Genomic DNA, 20,914 nt, shown 5'->3' on the forward strand with positions numbered 1-20,914 from the left:
GGCCTTCAACAACTGACGGTTTATTTGAATTCACCGTGATGCCATTTGGCATGTGTAACGTGCCTGCCACATTTGAAATAATGATGGACAACATTTTGCGCGGCCTCAACTGGCATATATGCTTGTGTTATCTGGACGACATCGTCATCTTTTCACCGGACTTTTCTTCACAGTTACTTCGACTTGAACGCGTCCTCAAGTGCATCGCCGATGCAGGCCACCACCTTAACTTGAAGTGTCGCTTCGCTGCCCGGCAGCTAGTCATTCTCGGCCATGTCGTGTCGAAAGAAGGTGTACTCACTGATCCGGCGAAACTACAAGCTGTTGCCCAGTTTCCACGACCAAGGACCTTGAAAGAAGTGCGCAGCTTCATTGGGTTAGCGTCATACTTCCGCCGTTTCATCAGCAATTTCGCAACCCTAATAGCACCTTTCACGCAGCTTCTTCGTAGTGGCCACAACCTTTCGACCTGGTCACCGGATCGCGATGCCGCATTCACAAAGCTGCGTCGTCTTGTGACGTGCGCCATCCTGCGTCATTTCGACCCAAGCGCTCCAACTGAAATACACACCGATACCAGTGGCGTCGGCCTTGGTGCCGTTCTCGGTCAGGGAAAGGCTGGCTTCGATGAGTACGTCGTCGCCTTCGCCAGTCGTGCACTCACTAAACTTGAATCAAACTATTTGGTAAAAGAAAAAGCATGCCTGCCGATAATTTGGGCCATAACCAAATTCTGTCCGTATCTATATGGGCGCCCATTTGACGTGATAACTGATCACCACTCGCTGTGCTGGCTGTAGTCCTTAAAAGAACCATCCGGTCGTCTTCCTCGATGGGCCCTTCGACTGCAGGAGTACAACATCCGAGTGCTGTACCATTCTGGCCGAATACACTCGGATGCTGATGCTTTGTCTCGTTCGCAACTAACAGACGATGTTATATCCCTGAAGACCTCATTGTCCAAGTCTTCCCTTGCTGCCACGGAAAGAAAGACCCATAGATCGTGTCCATGCTGGGTTTCTTGTCCACCCCATCGACACCCACTATCAATCACGCATTACGTCGCCAAGCACCTCACTTTTCCATTCGCGACGGGCTCTTGTACCGTCGTAACTACCTCCCGGACGGCCGCAAATGGTTGCTCGTCATCCCTCGGCATCTGTGTTCGGATATTTGTGCATCGTTCCACGACGACCCCCAGTGCGCGCATGCAGGTGTACTGAAGACATACGCGCGTCTACGCCTTCGTTACTACTGGCGGGGCATGTATCGATTCATCCGTCATTATGTCCGCTCCTGCCTCGTTTGCCAATGCCGCAAAGATCCCCCTCGTCGTGCAACCGACCCATTGTAGCCGTTGCCTTGCCCAGCACGTGCGTTTGATCGAGTAGGCATCGACATTTATGGACCTCTGCCAACCACATCAGACGGCAATCGCTGGGCAATCGTGGCCATCGACCATCTTACGTGCTATGCGGAAACTTCCCTTTGTCCAGTGACTCTACACGTGACGTCGCCTGGTTTTTCCTGTGCCACATCATCCTTCGCCACGGAGCTGCCAGGAAATTACTTAGTAATAGAGGCCGCGTTATCCTCTCCGACGTCATCGAGGCTCTCCTCAAAGAATGCCGTATCATTCATTACACCGCTACTGCATATATCCAGCAGACAAATGGCATGACCGAGCGCTTTATTCGCACTCTTGGTGACGGTGACATGCTGACCATGTACGTTGATCCGACCAAAGCAAATGGGACCATGTTCTACCATTTCTGACCGACGCTTATAATACCGCCGCGCAGACTACCACGGGATTTTCGCCCTTCTTTCTCCTCTACGGACGCGAACCTTTTTCCACAATGGATGCTGTCCATCCGTACCGCGCCGACACCACGGAAAACACTATCTTATCCGAAGCTGTTGCACACGCAGAAGACTGTCGCAAGTTATCCCGCATATTTACGGCAGGGGACCAGCAACGCCAGAAGCACCATCTAGAAACCCCCCATGCCCCTGTATCCTATGCTCCTGGCTCGCTAGTGTGGCTTTCGGTTCCAGCCCCTACCCCTGAGCTGTCGCCGAAACTCGCATCGAAGTACCAGGGCCCATACCGAGTGATCAACCAAACGTCTCCAGTAAACTATATCGTGGAACCCCTCGAGATACCATTGCATCATCGCCGTCGAGGGCGTATATTTGTGCATGTTCAGCGTCTAAAGCCGTACTATGACCCCCCTATGTACACTACCCGTATGTCGCCGGGACGGCTTCCTTTTCCGCGGCGGAGATAACTGTACTGTAAACTAAGGACCAGTGGGGCTGTGGCTTTGACAGAGAGAACGATGGCGACAGAGACAAACGTTGTTCCGGTGCTCGATCGGCTGTATTACCTCTCGCTGCTCTATCATCCTAGTCGCAAACGCCTGCTGCCCAAAGTGCTTCACGCCAGTATATTCAAGTAGCTGTGTATACAGACTGCGTAATTGTCGTGAAAGCCTTGATGTCAATCTGTAAGCGCAAAAATCCCGTACTTATTCAGCTGTATTCCGAGCTGTGTAAAGCTTATCTTGCTAACCACCATATTATGCTGTTTACCCGACCCACCACAATAATGGAAGACAGAATAGTCTAGAGGAATTTGAAATCGCGCATGTAACGCCGGCAGAGGTACAGAAAGCCTTGGGAACTATGCAAAGGGGGAAGGCAGCTTGGGAGGATCAGGTAACAGCAGATTTGTTGAAGGATGGTGGGCAGATTATTCTGAAAAAACTGCCCACCCTGTATACGCAATGCCTCATGACCTCGAGCGTACCGCAATCTTGAAAGAACGCTAACATAATCCTAATCCATAAGAAAGGGGACGCCAAGACATGAGAAAATATGGACCGATAAACTTACTGTCCATTGCCTACAAACTATTTACTAAGGTAATGGCAAATAGAATCAGGAACACCTTAGACTTCTGTCAAGCAAAGGACCAGGCAGGTTCCCGTAAAGGCTACTCAAAATAAACCATATTCACACAATCAATCAGGTGATAGAGAAATGTTCGGAATATAACCAAACCCTATATATAGCTTTAATTGATTACGAGAAAGCGTTTGATTCTGTTGAAACCTCAGCAGTCATGGAAGCATTGCGGAATCAGGGTGCAGACGAGTCGTATGTAAAAATACTGAAAGATATCTATAGTGGCTCCGCAGCCACCATCGTCCTCCAAAAAGAAAGCTACAAAATCCCAATAAAGAAAGGCGTCAGGCAGGGACATACGATCTCTCCAATGCTATTTACAGCGTGTTTACAGGTGGTATTCAGAGACCTGGATTGGGAAGAATTGGGGATAAGAGTTAATGGAGAATACCTTAGTAACTTGCGATTCGCTGATGATATTGCCTTGCTTAGTAACTCAGGGGACCAATTGCAATGCATGCTGACTGACCTGGAGAGGTTAAGCAGAAGGGTAGGTCTAAAAATCAATCTGCAGAAAACTAAAGTAATGTTGAACAGTCTCGGAAGAGAACAGCAGTTTACGATAGGTAGCAAGGCACTGTAAGCAGTAAGGGAATACGTCCACTTGGGGCAGTTAGTGACCGCGGAACCGGATCACGAGAGGGAAATAATCTGAAGAATAAGAATGGGCTGGGGTGCATTTGGCAGGCATTCTGAGATCATAAACAGCAGGTTGCCATTATCCCTCAAGAAAAAAGTGTATAATGGGTGTGTCTTACCAGTACTCACCTACGGGGTATAAACCTGGAGGCTCACGAAAAGGGTTCTGCTTAAATTGAGGACGACGCAACGAGCTATAGAAAGAATGGTGGGTGTAACGTTAAGGGAAAAGAAAAAAGCAGATTGGGTGACATCTTAGTTGACATGACATCTTAGTTGAAATAAAGAAAAAGAAATTTGCCTGGCCTGGACATTTATTGATGAGGGAAGATAACCGATTATCATTAAGGGTGACGGACTGGATTCCAAAGGAAGGGAAGCGTAAAGGGGGCGGCAGAAAGTTAGGCGGGCGGATGAGATTAAGAAGTTTGCAGGGACGACATGGCCACACTTAGTACATGACCGGGGTAGTTGGAGAAGTATGGGAGAGGCCTTTGCCCTGCAAAGGGCGTAACTGGGATGATGATGATCACCGGGCCATAGGGGAATCAAGGGTAACGTCCTGGCGGACCAGATGGCCGCATGAATCGCATCACATGCTGTTAGTAATACCGCTGCTATCTTTGTCACAGATCTGAAGCCTCTCTTACGAAAGGAACTGCGAAACCACTGGCAACGCATGTGGGACACAATAAATAATAAACTGCAGGTGATAAACCCACAATTAGGTTTTCTGGCCCTCTGCAACAAAAACACGGCGAACAGGTGTCCTATTCTGTCGTCCCAGAATAGGACACACATTTGGGAGCGATAATTTTCTACTTTCTGGAAGTGAACCTTCAGCCTGTGGTACACGCGGGGAGATGGTGACCGTCTTTCAAATCTTACATGAGTGTGGGGAAGCCGAAGGCATAGCGCTATTGTATCCCGCTTCACCCGGCTATTTTCTTGTCAAAGAACCGCTGTTTAACGCCAAAGTAGTCCTCAGTTTCTTCAATGATGTCCTAGGTGTTATTAGCCTATACATTTGTAGCGCTCCCTCTCTTCAGAGGATGCCGCTGTGATAGCAGTATTGTGTATCCCATGCCTCCACGACCTTGGGTCTCAAGGGCTCTGGTGAGGCCCTAGCGCTGTGGGCAGTCTTTGATTCTGACATGTTTTGTATATAATGTTGTTCATCTGGCTCAAAATCTTTGCAGCAGTCCCCACTTTCTGCCAGACGAAACTTAACGTGAAGGATATCTTGCGGTTTCTCAACTAAATGTTTGGCAACGAAACACGGCCGAACACACGTCCGACAGCTGCGTTCGAAAGAGGCAGCGCAAGTATGGACAAAGGAATTTCAGACACTACGGGGTACATTCCTCCTTTAAGGCGACTTGCGATTTTTTTCGTGAAGTGTCTGGGTAAATAAATATTGAAGTAGTTTGCAGGAACACTAAGGAATTGGCTTCACGGAACACTTGATAAACTTTGAAAGCACTACGGGCGAAAATGACGCGCCCCGACCTGAGTGCGAATACTTCAGCTGTTGCGTAAATCCACAATAGCTTGCTATATGGCAGCCTGCACGCAATACGTACTCTGGACAGCTCTTAGCCCCACCGTCTTTCTTACTGACGCACGCGTGAAACGGCAGCAGAAGCCGCCGAAATCAAAACAAGAGAGCTCAGTGTTGGAATAACGTATAAACATGGCAGCCATGACTAAACGTCATCCACCATGTACCGGTGCATAAAAACACAACCTTTGAGACTGCCTACATATCTTTCAAGCAACAATGAGCATTCAGTGTTCATAAACTGGCGTTCGCGAATTTCGTCAGTGCTGACGTGGTCCTCAGGACTAAGAACTCCTTAAGACAATATAGCCCAAATATACCCATGCAGCAAACTCAGCATTTTCGACGCAAACCCGCAATAAAAGCAGCCCAATTTGGCTAGTGATAGCCCAATCTGGCAACCCTGGCTATAGTAGCAAAAGGTTACGTGAGACGAGTGACCCAATCACAGGCGCCTGGGGCAGGCGGTGGCGCGCGGAAAACAAATTCGATACCCTGAATTTTTTTTTTTTACATGCGACTCAGCTGGAGGTACATATTCTCAGAAACGATGAACAGAAAGAGAGAAAGAATTACAAATATACCAACAAAAACTGGAGGTACAGATCCGCAGAAACGCTAAATATGAAGAAATAGAGAAAGAATAAGGCCTGACTCAGCGGAACGCCAGCACAGACGGCGCGGCCGCGCATCGAAGTTAAGAGACGCAGGCGCAGAGGGGCTCTCAGGCGAGGCCTCTTGTCGTCTGCTAAAGCGAGTGAGCGCCCCGTGCTTCCTTTGCTGTGAAGCACATCTAACTCTCGGCATGCATGTAGCGCCTGAGCGCACCGCGACGGCATTACGGGAAAGCGCACTTCTCACACTGCGACGTGTAGTGTAGTCTCCACGCGTGAAAACGCGTGCCGCATAGCTCGCGGTGCAGTATAGCTCTCGGTGTCGACGTCCGAGGGCTTCGTAGAATTGTGCTCCGTCCCGGGTGGCGCGGCGGAGTACCACATTCCTGAGCTGACCGCGTGCCACGTGGCTGCCGGTCATCCGCAGCTCTCGGAAGGGCGCCCCCCCGTCTGGTGGGCTTGGAACACGTGCAGCGGGCTGAAAGCTGGCACGTTGCCACCCCGTACGGCCATTCCTAACAGCATGCAGCGCGATGTGAGCGAGCATGTTTGAGCCTACAATCGGCCTCGGAGCTCAATTGTGTAATTCTGAAAGTTCCATTCACTAATGTGATCTTATTGCAGTATTATCCTCTACTGCTAAGCCGAGGTTTAGGAGCAATGAAACGTACCTGAGAATCGTAACCGTGTGGGTACCGTTCTGCTGTGATGCTATACTTTGACAAGCGTTCGAACTGTTAGGTGCATAATACGTTGCGTGACTACTTGGTTCGATGGATGAGGTTTCCACCCATTAATAGCGTAGTTTTGGTTAGTAATAACAGCATACCTTACAGTGTGCCCTCTACTTGTCAAGCAAAGCGACCATTTACGAACTGCGCGAGCATCCCAAGCATTTGTAGGTGCTGGATTACAGAAACCTTTGTTCTATATAGCGCAGGGTCCAAGCAAGAGGCATAGCGTTTATAGACATATAAACGTTTTGCGGCGTGACCACGCGAGGTCGTACTGCGGCATTAGCCTGATTTCTCTTTCTTTTTCGAGAAAGAGGATGATAATTGATTTGTTCTTTCGGTTGTGTTCGTTCTGTTCTCTACGACGCACTCACACGCATTACGGAAATTCTGTCTTCAAAAATAGCCATCGCTTTCTTTTTACGCGATCCATCTCGGATATTATGGCTTTACATGGCAAAGAGGTAAGTAGGGCCTAAGCACATAGCTTATATATGTATCATGCTGGTTCACCAACTGCAGTGATCGCTGCGTTGAGCAGCACCATCGGCCTCATGCAGGAGGCTAGCGTACGAGTATAGTGATTTCAAGGTTACTAGACTTGAAATGCGCGAGAACGATGTCGCCATATCACAAATATTTGATAACGCCTGCCTCTTAATGTTTCGTGGTTGCCTTGGGTTGGCTGTACACGAACATGCGCTCTTGTGGTTTAGTCCCTACGCCAAGCAATCAGTAGTGCGCAGATTTACCGTTTCATGGTGGTAATACAGAGACGCCGGTTCTCTTCGTTGAATTAAAACCGATATACGTTTAAATAGTTCGCAACACATACACACACCGCGGCTGATAATGCGCGTCGCATGTTTGCACCCCCAAGAGATATTTCCGCGTATTGTAGTTACCGGTGCACCAAAAGGCTTCCCATGAACACCTAAGATGAACGGACATTGCGCAAATTTCACAAAGTACGATCTGAAACATCTCGAAATTGTCCGGCAGCACACGAAAACAATACTTTCAAGGTGCGCCACGCCGGATCGCACAAGCCAGGGAGGAGGGAAGGCTCGCCGCGCCTCTTTCTTACTCGCCCGATGAGAACGTCTATATGACCCGCCGGGAGCAAAGTTGTGCGTAACTTTTCTGGTGCCGCTCGCGGCGCTATTCGCCGAGCGCTATCACGTGGTGAAAAAATGACATCAAACGTACAACTACGCCGCTGCGAAGACAACTTTACGGGCTCGACGCCAACTCGTCGTTTCCGTCAGTGCCATCGACACTGCAATCAGCGGGCCGTCGAGCGCGTGTTGCATTCATCGGCTCCGGGCTGTAGGTTCAGTATTCGACGATATGAAGTCAAGGACCTTGTTGAACTGATACGAAACATCATATTGACACTTGTACACCAGTGTGACGGGATGCAGCGTGCCAAAGCGCACAAACCGCCCGAAAGAGGCAAAGCTTTTTACGAGGGGTCGTGCGGGCACACAGATGTGCGCCGGCGACTGGTATGAGTACTGCGTCTGGGCCAAGACCGGCAAGCTCCGAAAGGGACCGGATATGCGAGGAGCGTTCGCCTTGTTTATAGAGGTTGTGTTTGGCCTGTTTGCCCTAAAGCAACATTTATCTCGAGTGCGGTCTAGTCTGAGGTTTACCCTTGTTACCGCTGAGATGAGGTCGCCTGGCATGAGAGGTGGTTGTACGAGCTTTGGCGTATGTGTACAGCGCGACACAGACGCGGGACAAAGAATGAACAACACGTCTGTGTCGCGCTGCACACATGCTCCAAGAATGTTAACTTACCAACTCGCTCAATACGCTGGCCTGCTTGTACGAGTTTTCTGACTATGCGGGTCTCGAACAGTGTGTTCAAAACAGAGTAAATATTAGCAGAGACAATTTGCCCGTTGCACCTTGATTGTTCTCTCCTCTGTCTTTTATTTATTTTTTGGCAGTGTTCTAATGTTCATGTAACGTCGATGTGTTATTTTTCATTTATTGTAGTAAGCGAAAACCTCACGCACTCGCGCTTATCAGACAACTCTGATAGTTTAGCATTTACCACCTGGAATATCCATTTTGTTAGATCGGCCTTAGTCGACTTCAGGAATGTAAAATACTGCCTGTATGCTTAATAATCCCTGTGTTATAGCAAATTGACGTGAGTGGTATGATGACGTCAAGACAAATGTGTTCTCATATTACAGTATGCAATGCGTGAATAATTACTTTGCAAGTTTGCCATGTTCATGTGATTAGTGCAATAAAATTTACCTCTTGTTACTGTTAATAGCCCGTTGCCTTTCCAGTTGCATAGAATTCTGCCCTCAAAGGTCTCAAGCAATCATTCCCTGCTGCCAGGAGCCACTGGTCAGCCATCCCCTAGAACGAAATAAATTTGATCGAGAAGCTTCTCTATCTTGAATCGTTTCCCACTCGTAGATATGCTGCTACGAAGCAGCTGTTTAGTATGCGGTATGAATGAATAGTAAACATAAGCTTTGCAAAAACATTTGAAATGCGTTTAAATCTACCTGTCAGCACTGTTGTGTCGGCTGGCGCTCATCTTGATAAGAGCACTCTGCGAAGTGCGCATGCGCCACTAAGTGTTAAATACAGAGTGCCCCTTGCTAGCGGCCCTATCTTGCCAAGCCTGAACCCACAAGCACGGGTTAATAAACGCCGTTCACCCGGAACTTGTCTGATCCTTTCGGCACGCCTGGCGCAAAACGTAACACGTGGCGACGAGGATGGGATTTTGAAGAGTTGCACACCGTCAAGGAAGGCAAGTGTTCTCGGCATTCAGCCTCTGTTCAGTATCGACGATTGAAGAGCCCTGCTTTTTCTTTTCTTCGCTGACTGATATCATGAACGAAGAAGCCAGTGCAGGTTCGACGCAGTTTGCTTCTCAACTGGGCCAGATGGAACCATTCGACGTTTCCACGAATGACTGGACGTCGTACGAAGAACGGCTGACGTCGTTTCTTATCGTCAACCGCGTTCCCGAAGGTGACAGAGCACATGCATTTTTGAGCATCATAGGCCCCAGTACCTACAGTCTTCTGATATCGCTGGTTGCCCCGGAGCTGCCTTCAGCCAAGAGCTTCGAGGTACTAAAGAAGACGCTGGGGGACCATCTGTCGCCGAAACCATCGGTCATTGGCGAGCGAGCCAAGTTCCACAGGAGGCAGCAAGTCGAAGGCGAGTCCATTTCTGATTACGTTGCCGAGCTACGGAAGCTAGCACAAACCTGTGATTTTGGAAGCGCGTTAGATGAATCCCTCCGGGATCGCTTCCTCTGCGGCTTGTTAAGAGAGGATATACAGCGAGTGCTGTTCACGGAGGATAGCAAGCTTAGGTTTGAGAGAGCGGTAGAGCGTGCTGTGGCTATGGAGAGGGCAACAAAAAGCACTGCGGAAGCCCGTACAGGTGTGTCTATAGCCAACCCCATGCATAAGGTACAGGCGACTTCGAGTGTCCAGTCGCAGGCATGTTTTCGCTGCGGGTCGCCGAAACATTTCGCCAAAGCGTGTCCCCACGTAAATGACAAATGCTATAAGTGCAACAAAAGGGGGCACCTGCAACGAGTTTGCCGTAGCACCTCCGGCACGTCGCGAGGGAAACGTCCCATCAAGGACACTGTAAAAACGTTATCAGTGGTATCCCGCTCGGAAGTGGTAGCCGTAAAGGACGTATCTGCTCCCAGTATTGAGCCCATCATGGTACCGATGAAAATAAATGTGACAGTCCCTATGGAGCTAAAGACAGGTGCTGCCGTCACAGTCATGCCTTTCAAACAATACCGCCGATTTCTTTCATCGGCCAGGCTCAATCCGACAGAAGTGAAGCTCCGCACCTATACAGGAGCTCTGGTGATCCCAAAACGCGTCCTACAAGTCACGGTGCAGCACGGTGGCAACACGACGAGCCTTCCTCTATACGTCGTCGACCAGGAGGGGCCGCCGTTGCTGGGTCGGGAATGGCTTCAGGCAATTAGGCTGGCGTGGAGCAAAATCTGGAACGTCCACCATCTGCCAAGGTCAGAGCTGCCTTTTTCTTGTCGTGTAGAGGAAAGGCTGCACGCTTTGATCGCAAAGTACGACTCTCTATTTAAAGGCGCGTTAGGCATGATTACAGAAAAAAGGGCCGAGCTGTATTTCAAGCCTAATCAGGAACCGAAGTTTCTCAAATCAAGAAACGTGCCGTTCGCATGCAAAAGGTGGTTGATCTTGAACTTTCGAAGATGGAAAAAATGGGCATCATAACGGCCGCTGCCACATCAGATTACGCAACGCAAGTGGTACCCGTTATCAAGAAAGACGGTGGCATACGCCTTTGTGGCGATTATAAGGTGACAGTGAATCCATGCCTTGACGTCACACGTTACCCATTGCCGAAGGTCGATGACTTATTCGCGGCTCTGTCTGGAGGCACACATTTTTCAAAGATCGACCTGAACGGCGCTTATCAGCAATTGGTCATGTCTGATGCCTCAAAGCAATCCTAACCTTGAACACGCACAAGGGATTGTTTGTCGTCAACCGATTATCTTTTGGAATCTCTTCCGCGCCGGGGATTTTCCAAAAGATAATGGACATGATGTTGAAGGACCTCAAGGGTGTTTGCTGCTACCTTGATGATATTTTGGTAACTGGGAAAACACTATAAGACCACTTAGCTAATCTCGAAGCGCTGCTGGAGCGTCTTCAAAGCCGAGGTGTCAGGGTAAAGAAAGCGAACTTCACTACCTTGGGCACAAAATCAGCGCTGAAGGCATTTCCCCATTGTCAGATAAAGTTGACGCACTTCTCCAGGCACCAGAGCCGAAATCAAAGAAGCAGCTTCAGTCTTTTTTGGGCGTTGTCAACTATTACAGCAAGTTTGTGCCCCAGTTGGCAACGATAGCCCAACCATTTTTCAGACCTGAAAAAAAAGGTAGCGTGGCACTGCGACGAGCATGCTAGAAAAACGTTCAACCAAGTGAAAGCGCTATTGGCACAACCACCTACGCTCGCACACTATGACCCTGAAAGACAACTTAGGCTGTCATGCGACGCGTATCAGTATGGTGTAGGAGCAGTCCTATTTCTTGTCTACGATGACGGAAGGGCACGGCCCATTGCTTACGCTTCACGAACGCTATCTGAAGGGGAAAAGAAATACAGTCAACATGAGAAAGAAGCTTTAGCCATCATTTTCGGTGTAAAGTTCCACTTCTGTCTTTATGGGCGCTCATTCACCTTGGTCACAGACCATAAGCCTCTTCAAACAATATTGGGACCGACAATCGGGATTCTCACCATCGCGGCTGCTCGTTTGCAATGCTGGACCGTTACATTGGCAGCCTATTCCTACACTCTTATCTTCAAGAAATCGAGCGACAACCCGGAAGCGGATTTCTGCTCGCGTCTGCCGCTGCCAGATCTTGAAGCGGAAACCAAAGAAACAGAAGAAACACTTTATTCGTTGCGATTGGACTGGTTGCCTGTTTCTAGTCGAGATATCGTGGCTGCCACATGTAAAGACCGAATTCTTTGTCAAGTGAAGGAATTCACAAATTTGGGATGGCCCGCGTTGATCAAGGATGAACAGTTGAAGCCTTTTTTTTCGCAGATGCAACGAACTGACGGTGCATCAGGGATGCGTCATGCTGGGCACAAGAGTAGTCGTGCCTGCAAAGCTGCAAGGGTTCGTTCTGGACGAACTCCATGACGGCCATCCCGGCATCGTGCGCAGCAAAGAACTAGAACGCGGCTACGTCTGGTGGCCAACTCTTGAGGCGGACCTCGAACTTCTTGTCAGAAGCTGCGCTAGTTGTCAGGAGCAACGTAACGCTCCAATCAACGCACCTCTTCACCCGTGGTTATGGCCGACTTCACCGTGGCAGCGTGTTCACGTAGACTTTGCGGGACCTTTTCAGAATACCATGCATTTAGTGGTAGTCGGCGCACATTATAAATGGCCAGAAGTTTTCGAAATGGGATCGACAACTACAGAAAGCACGATTCGTTGTTTGACAGAGCTCTTCACACGTTTTGGTTTCCCTGAAACAATTGTTTCTGATAGTGGACCTCAGTTTGTTTCGCAGGAGTTCAAGCACTTCGTGCAGATAATGGAACCCGGCGCGTCCTCACGGCTCCCTACCACCCCAGCTCCAATGGGTTGGCAGAGCGTTTCATCCAGACCTTAAAGAATGCGCTGCGCAAAGACGGCACAGGAAGGACACTGCAGGTAAAGCTGCATAAATTTTTGCTGTCGCATCGCAAAACGCCGCATGCGACTCGTGAATCACCAGCGGCATTGCTCCTAGGACGACGCTTACGCAGTCGGCTAGATGCCGTAAAGCCTTCCGTGGGGGAAAGAATAGCACACAGACAGTGCACTCAGGCACTAAGTCGTCCGTGTAGCGAACGTAACTTCTTGGTAGGCGACAGCGTGTTAGCACGTAATTATTCTGGAAAATCAAAGTGGGCTCCCACTGTGATTGTTGCTCAAACAGGACCTGTCTCTTTCCAAGTACGTGCAACCACCCCGAGGGGCACCTTCACCTGGTGTCGTCACCAGGATCAGCTGCTAAAGAGGCCTGCAGAGGACGTTACCCCTAGGTATGGAACAGCTGGCGAAGCTACGACCAGCGAGTTCCTGGTTTATCCTGAGACTGCTGGCGCACCAGTTCCTTCCAGTCCACGACCGCCCAAGGTAACTCCGGTTTCGCAACAGGCAACACCGGCACCCGCCGAGACAAGACGCTACCCCATGCGGAATAGTCGCCCACCAGATAGATTCTAAGCTGGGCTTTGAATGTCGGTGTGCTCCATTAAAAGGGGAGGTGGCGTTGTGTCGGCTGGCGCTCATCTTGATAAGAGCACTCTGCGAAGTGCACATGCGCCACTAAGTGTTAAAAGCAGAGTGCCCCTTGCTAGCGGCCCCCTCTTTCTTGCCGAGCCTCAACCCACAAGCATGGGTTAATAAACGTCGTTAACCCTGAACTTGCCTGATCCTTTCGGCACGCCTGGCGCAAACCGTAACAAGCACCACATGTATAGAAAACGTGCAGCTGTTGTAAACGACGGCTAGTGATAAATGAGGCTCCGTTAACGGTTCCTCGCATAACTGCCGGCACGATGGTTCGCTTGGCGACGATGATTAATATGATTTTCAGCAGCCAAAATGCGCTCACAAATTTGTCCACTTCACGTGTGTGAATGTTTCTTTAAACATCATTTACAACGTTTCTTGCCTTTAGGCCTCGGCGAGAAAACTTCATAGGCATGCTGAAAAACATTGCACCGCTTCTTTTATTCAAGGTAATGCGAGCTTTTGTGCTGTTTTAGCCACGGGCCTAGACAGCATTTTATTTCGGGGGAACGACGTAGTCCAACGCCTTATATGTACGTTCGTGTGTGTGTTTATACGGACATATATATACACGCGTATACAGAAACTAAAAATTTCGGGAGGTTGTGACTCTACCTCGCTGCGGTTGCGCCAATGGTTCCAGCGTGTAGACTGTAATAAAAAGTGCCATCTTTCTCAGCACTTGCGAACAATTGCCGCATGTAGCTCGCGACCAGAAAACGAAAAAGCAAACCGAGCACCCCGTGGCGTTTGCGTCCTGCGCGCGCGAAGAGTGGCTTCACTGCGTAGCAGAAACATTAAGATGGACCTTTGCGCAACTCTGCTTCCTGCGTGACGCACCTATTGGAGAGCACTCACTCCCGGCTGGGAGCTGCTTCCGTCAGCCATGTTCTTCCTGGGCCAGTCCAGCTACTGATTTCGACGGCGCTAACACGCTTGTCTTCACGCTTGTGCAATTGTGCCGGCTACAGATTTTCAGTGGAGGTGACTTCTGTATATCTGTGGCTGTGTGCTGGAAGTTAGCATACCTTTCGGGAAGGTTCTTGCTGCGTGCTCCTGCAATGCTTCATCGTTCGGCTCAAGGCAGTGATTTACGCATATTTAAGGCACATATAGCGCAACTTACAAAGTTTTTTTTCGTAAAGACAAGGATGCCAATACCACTCCTGCCTGGGAAAAATATTACGTCAGTGAAAAGGCGTTTGACTTTTTGGCCGCAACAGCTAAACGAAGCTTCTACTGAACAACACTCTCCAACATGTTGCAAAACAATCCCAAACAGTTCTGGAAATACATTGGACCAAATAACCGTAAACCGTTATTAATATATGATAACGAGAATAACCGCGTTCCCGACCATAAATTATCTGAAGTACTAAACTCTGTCTTCTCTTCCGTATCCACTTCTGAACTTAGCACTGACCTCCCAAACTGTCCCTACCTCAACAACCCAACAATGCCAGACATAACAATCGAGGCATATGGTATCACGAAGCTAATTGAATCTCTCAAATTAACATCCTCAGCTGGCATCCATGGAATCAATTGCAAAATGCTTAAGAACATTCCGCACATCTTTAGTGTGTTCATATGCCGTATTTTTCAGCAATCATTATCATCTGGAGTGGCGCCGCAAGATTGGAAAATGGGTAAAATAATTCCAGTACCAAAAAAAGGACCATCGTCATCGTGAAACAATTACCGTCCAATTTACTTCATCAGACTTTGTTCCAAACTAACGGAGCATATGATTTGTTCTCATAATGTAAACTATCTAACATCCGCTAATTTCTTTAATCCTAATCAACATGGTTTTCAGAAAGGCATGTCCTGCGAGACTCAACTACCTCTCTTCATTAATGACATCAGCTAGCATCTTGATCAAAACATACCCATAGATGCCCTCTTCCTAGATTTCCAAAAGGCTTTCGACAAGGTTCCTCATGAACAGCTATTCCTAAAACTATAGCTTCTGAATATTAACCCTTGCGCTCTCCAATGGATTCGCAACTTTCTGACTAACCGTCAACAGTTGCTTTACGTTAACCAATGCTCGCCTAATTTATCACCCGTTATCTCCGGCGTGCCACAAGGCACAGTCCTGGGGCCACTACTCTTCTTCATATACATTAACAACTTACCAATAGGTCGTTCTTCCAAAATTCGTTTATTTGTTGATAATTGTGTAATATATCGCCCCAATACTAACGACGCTGATTCTCCTGGTCTCCAGTCCGACCTTAACGTCACTGAAACTTCGTGTAACAATTGGCTAATGTCCTTCAATGTCATGGAAACGTCGCTACATACTTTCAATCGTCGCTAATCATTTATATCAGCTAATTACCTTATCGCCGGTTCGGAAATATGTGCTATGACTTCTTATAAGTACTTTGCCATTAACTAGTCCGATAACCTCGGTTGGTCCTCACACATTTGCAGCGTTAGTAATGATGCCAATCGTGTACTATACTACCTGCGCCGTAATCAACGTCTTGTTCCGCTGTCAACAAAACTACGCGCATATTTAACAATCGTTCGACCCAAACTCCAACACGCATGCTCAGTGTGTGGCACACACCAATCTAACCGGGCAACAGCACTGGAATCCATACAGAATCGTGCAGCAAGATTTATTCATTCCGACTACTCTTACCACACTAGCGTTAGCAAACTTAATTGATCTCTTAATTGAACAGCAAGACAGTGCCTATTTTACAAATTTTATCACTCGCTGCTTCACCAGACCGACATAAGGCCTGCGCATCGCACTTCATCCCGTCACAGCCATTCAAAGGCTGTTTATCCCCCTCCAGCTCGCACCACCGCTCATCTTAACTCTTTTTTTCGTTCAAACAGCGAAAGACTGGAATCATCTACCTGCTGAAGCGGTGCATCACTCCAGTCATTCATCGTTCAAGTCATTCATTGAAAATATGATCTAAATATGCCCACGCCCCTTGTAAAACCCCAAATGGGGTATTTGAGGAACGAATAAATAAATAAACTGCGGGCGCAATGTACGTTTCGAAAAGCTCAGAATCAGTCTGAATAGCAATAACGAGATTTGGCGATGAATGGGAAATTTGGCTTTGTGATGACGTGTTTGTTCCCGAGAGCGAATGACGCGGAAACGCGCAGTGCGGCATCTTACTTAAAATTGCTTAGTTGGGCCATCGTTGAATATCTAAACAGCAACACACAGGAGATTCAGAAGTGGCTTTGTTAGAGTACAAGACGATAGGAAAAGACGCTGCCGGGACGCGGCAGTTGCTAAGGTTCTGCGCACACAAGCTGCGCAACAAAGATGCGCGCGTGCTCTCCCGAACTAGGCAGCCGCAGTGCGACTATACGCAGCTTCACCGCTGGCACCGTCTATCACAAAACAGCACGTAAATAAGAGCGGGAACGCATTACTGGCACGTTTCCCTTCTTGTCAGTGCCTAACTTATTATGCGAAGCATATTAACGTAGGTTTCGGGCCTTCGCGCGACGCCCGGCGGTGGCCACGATTGACCCTGAAGTGGGGTCACGTGACATGACGTCACGTGATGACGTCACACAGGCTGCAGATGGGGCCTCATATCGCGCCGTCGGTCGTCTCCCGGCGGTGGCCACCATTGACCTTCAAGTGACCTTCAAGTAGGTCACGTGACATGACGTCACGTGATGACGTCACACCGCCTGCAGATGGGGCCTCATATCGCGCCGTCCGTCGCCTCCCGGCGGTGGCCACCATTGACCCTGAAGTGAGATCACATGATGTGACGTCACGTGATGACGTCACACCGGCTGCAGATGGGGCCTCATATCGCGCCGTCGGACGTCGCCCGGCGGAGGCTTCCACGCTTCGGTTCGTGCCGTCGCGCGCGACGCGGGGGCGGCGCCACCATCGCTGCATCACGTGATATGTGACGTCACGCCAGTGATGAAGCGGCGCGCGCCCGCCGTCGCGTCAGTCTCTGTGCCCGCAACCGCGCCAGCGTCTTTGCGCCGGGCGTGTATGCGGTCAAGATGCCTCCAAACGCTAAGAATACGCTAAGGTTAAGCCCAGTGCCACTGGGCTTAACAAGCTTCTTCACTGCCTCTCACAGCAAAGCCATGACAGCAAATGCATACCGTTCATGTGCATACAACGCGTACAACTGCGCCGCCGGAGCGCGTTGCGAAGAACATGGTGGCCGACGCAAGCCGCAAGGTGGCAGCAGAGGAGGAACTTGTCGCTGCTTGACAAAAGCCGATCTAGGGACTTTAGTTGCGCCGTGTTCGTACTACGAGTGGACGACCCTGTACCTTAGAGAAATCGGCGCCGCGCCACATTTGCAGGGACTCATTTTTTGTAGGTTTCATGAACGTAGAACAGCGAAATGAAAGCTGTATGCAGGTACTTGGAGATTTTACTACCACATATCTCAAGTTTGCGAGAGACGTCCACGAATGGTGCATTTTGATAATAGATGAAATTCCAGCTGATAATTGCGTTTTCCGGAAAGATTCAATTCCTCAGTTTCTGTGCTCGTTCATTTGCGCTGCATCGACCGAACACTCATCGAGAGAGGCCGCCAGGTGTCTCGCGCGTCTTCAGGTTGTGCCTTTCCGAGGAGCGATGTTAAGAATAATTTGCGTCATATCACAAAGAAGTTATAGGCGCAGACAGAAAGCATGTCTGCGCCTTTGAACTGCAACTAAAAGCAATTACACAGGGGCAATAAAACACCAGAAAAATAAACTAACAGGCACATTCGTCGCTGCAGCTCGGTGGCCAAGGCGCCCTGCTATGAACAACACGCAACTCTTATTCGCAGCCACGCCTGCCGCACCTAGAGGGAAGCTCGATGAAAAATGTGGCGGTGCATCTATCATTTGGAGGTGATTGGCGACGTTAAAACGGTTAGCAACATTTCATATTATAGGTCCGTATTTAGCGACATGTTTATGTGCGTTAAACGTTACGACGATTACAATGATGGTCACCTCTTCATCATACCATACCCCAATTCGAACCTTGAATCGGTCAATTTTACGGGCTTATCAGCAGACGGACGAGGTTGCAATCATGCTGCCAATTACAATGCCACGAGATATCACATTTTGTGATCGCTGCATCCCACTTTAAACTCCGTATAAACCCGCACTATTCCTAATGTCCTGACTGCAACGACACTGCACTGATTGTCGATCAGATGGCCATGTTCGACACACGGGTGTCTGTTGTTAACGACGCGCTAAAGCCTTAACATATTTAGTGCTACATACCCTTCGCAGCACCTACGCACGTTATGGAGGATTCGCCAAGAACGGCCACATACCAGTATCACATGCACTGTGCCTCATTTATCGTGCTCCGGGAAGCACCCATTAGCCCAAGTTTTCACTGCGTCAGACGGCAGCCAGCAGCACGTTGTTTATTCGGCAACATAGCCAGTGGCTCAAGCTGTCTGCTAGGCTTGAAATCACCCGGCACATACTTAGTGGCCCAAGCTAGCAGAAGATTTGTGTCACGGAGTATCTCGAACAGCTAATGGTTTTAAGAGCGCTAGCTTGCAGTATTTTAGCACTCATTAATGGCACCCTCGTCGGGCAGTTTGAGTATGTTGGCATTCTTAATGGATGGCTAGAAAAGCTTGAACTGGACACAAACAGAAAAATAACACTAATAGAGGTGTTTTTGTATGTGTATCTACGTGCCTTTTTTCCCTGTCGCTGTCGATTTCACACTCGTTTAGTCGCCCTGATTCAATCGCACTAGCGACAGAATCAAATTATATTCTGCTGATAAACTATTCTTTAAAAGTTCTTGGCTTTAACGATAACAGCTTGACTATTAGAAGAAAACGTGCTTGTGTTATAGCTATGAATTTTCTTTTGTATATGCGCCATTGGGACTTAGTGAAAACTTGCAAAATCTGCTAAGTGCAGTGTTTCGCTTCTTTAGAATGCATTTTAATCCATCATTACCGACAAAAAAATACTACCCAAGTCCGATTTAAGGTGGCCGAAATCTATTACGTTAGGGCAGGCTGCTGCGGTAAGCTGAAGGCAGCTTCGCCAAACATCATTCGTGTGTAGGTACTTTTTAGCCACGGTAACAAAGGATTATTTTATTTAACTTTTTGTAATAAAGATAACTTACTGACACAGCTGAAGATTTTGTCGACTCGTTAATGTATCATGCAAGAGCTCCGCGCTGCCAAAGTATCCCGTATGCATGCACTACAGCGTTTGCCAATGCCCCTTCTCACCTCTGGGGCGTTAAAGTACGCGAAACCATTCAAGAGACCAGTGGAAGTGTAGGAAATAAATCTTACCCGTATTGGCTTCCATAGTGGACATGTCACTTTCATCTGCATTTTGAGCAATAGCAACATGCATTTAAAAAGTGATAAGCATCTCTATACCCTTAACGAAAACACCCACATGCCATGCACCCTCGCATCAAGTAACCTCGTACAGAAACTACCAGCCGCCATTAAAATGAGAACCACAAAGTGCGTGCTGTTGTGTAACCAAGAGAATAGCAAAGAGCGTGAAGCTGCATCGCAGTCCCTGATGGGTCACGAACACTGGTCGTGACGCATCAGAGTTGGCCGTACACGTTTGCGCTCTCCGGTTTTCGCTAGGCTGGACAAAATTCAAACATTACGGTATCCGCAAAAAACGACTGCAGATGAAAGATACGGCAATCCATTATAAAGCGCGTACTTTCGTATATGTCCTACGAAATTAATGAATATTGGAGTTACGGTCAACGTGCGCGTTTACGATAAAGTGCGAGTGAATTTACCGCCGGTTAACAAATAAAGCGTAAAACGGTCATGAACAACAAACGCTCATGCCTAAAGCAATACATTGTGTATCCGATCATCACAGCGCTTTCGTGACCCCACTACAGCTCAAGATGAGAGCATGCCAACCTATCTGTTCCATGTCACCATGATCATATTGTCAAACCACAGCCCTATAATTGTGGCCCCAGCCTCGGAGAATCAATCGAAAGTGTGATACGAGACATACCATACATCAATATTGAATGGTAGAACTGATAGCATTGGCGGTTTTCGGTTTGGTATATTGTAAACAATTCGGATAATCGGCAGAAGCGAGTGCGTCCAAATTCACGGTTCAGCATCAATAACGACCTTACCCATGATTGTCACTAGGCTGCTCGGTCGAGTTGTCACTCAGGCAAAACACGTGCTAGGCGTAGGTCTTCGAGAGGAGCAGCGATGCGCGTTGCAGCGGAGAAGGTAGCTGGCTGTGTCGAGAGCGGCGCGCGAAAACGGGCTGCAATGGCGATGGAGGTTTCTCTGTTGTGCAGAAAAAAAGAAGTGAAATGACGTATCGAGCCGAAGTGTTTAGAAGTTTAATGGGGACTTCGGGTTTATGTTACCCCGACTAAGTAAACAAATTGCTCACTTTTTGTAGTTTCTGGGAAATCTGAATAATCTGTCCTCTCCTGGCTTTCTTCATCCACGTTTTCTCTTGAACAATCATTGATATCATTCAGTGTATATTGAGCAGCAGGACGAGGAGCAGCG

At 48.5% G+C, this 20,914-nt stretch overlaps 1 long non-coding RNA gene across 1 annotated transcript in view; it reads right to left on the reverse strand.

Annotated features, from left to right (window-relative positions):
- The window catches only part of LOC135908032 (uncharacterized), a 30,469-nt gene extending 9,831 nt beyond the window's left edge, over nucleotides 1-20,638 (reverse strand). The window contains exons 1-2 of the long non-coding RNA XR_010566177.1: nucleotides 20,521-20,638; nucleotides 19,685-19,720 (exon numbers count right to left, since the gene is read on the reverse strand). This is a non-coding gene — a long non-coding RNA (uncharacterized lncRNA). The remainder of the gene's footprint in view (nucleotides 1-19,684; nucleotides 19,721-20,520) is intronic.
- Nucleotides 20,639-20,914: the final 276 nt, after the last annotated feature.

This window comes from Dermacentor albipictus, chromosome 10, assembly GCF_038994185.2.
Source record: "Dermacentor albipictus isolate Rhodes 1998 colony chromosome 10, USDA_Dalb.pri_finalv2, whole genome shotgun sequence".
Lineage (NCBI taxonomy): Eukaryota > Metazoa > Arthropoda > Arachnida > Ixodida > Ixodidae > Dermacentor > Dermacentor albipictus.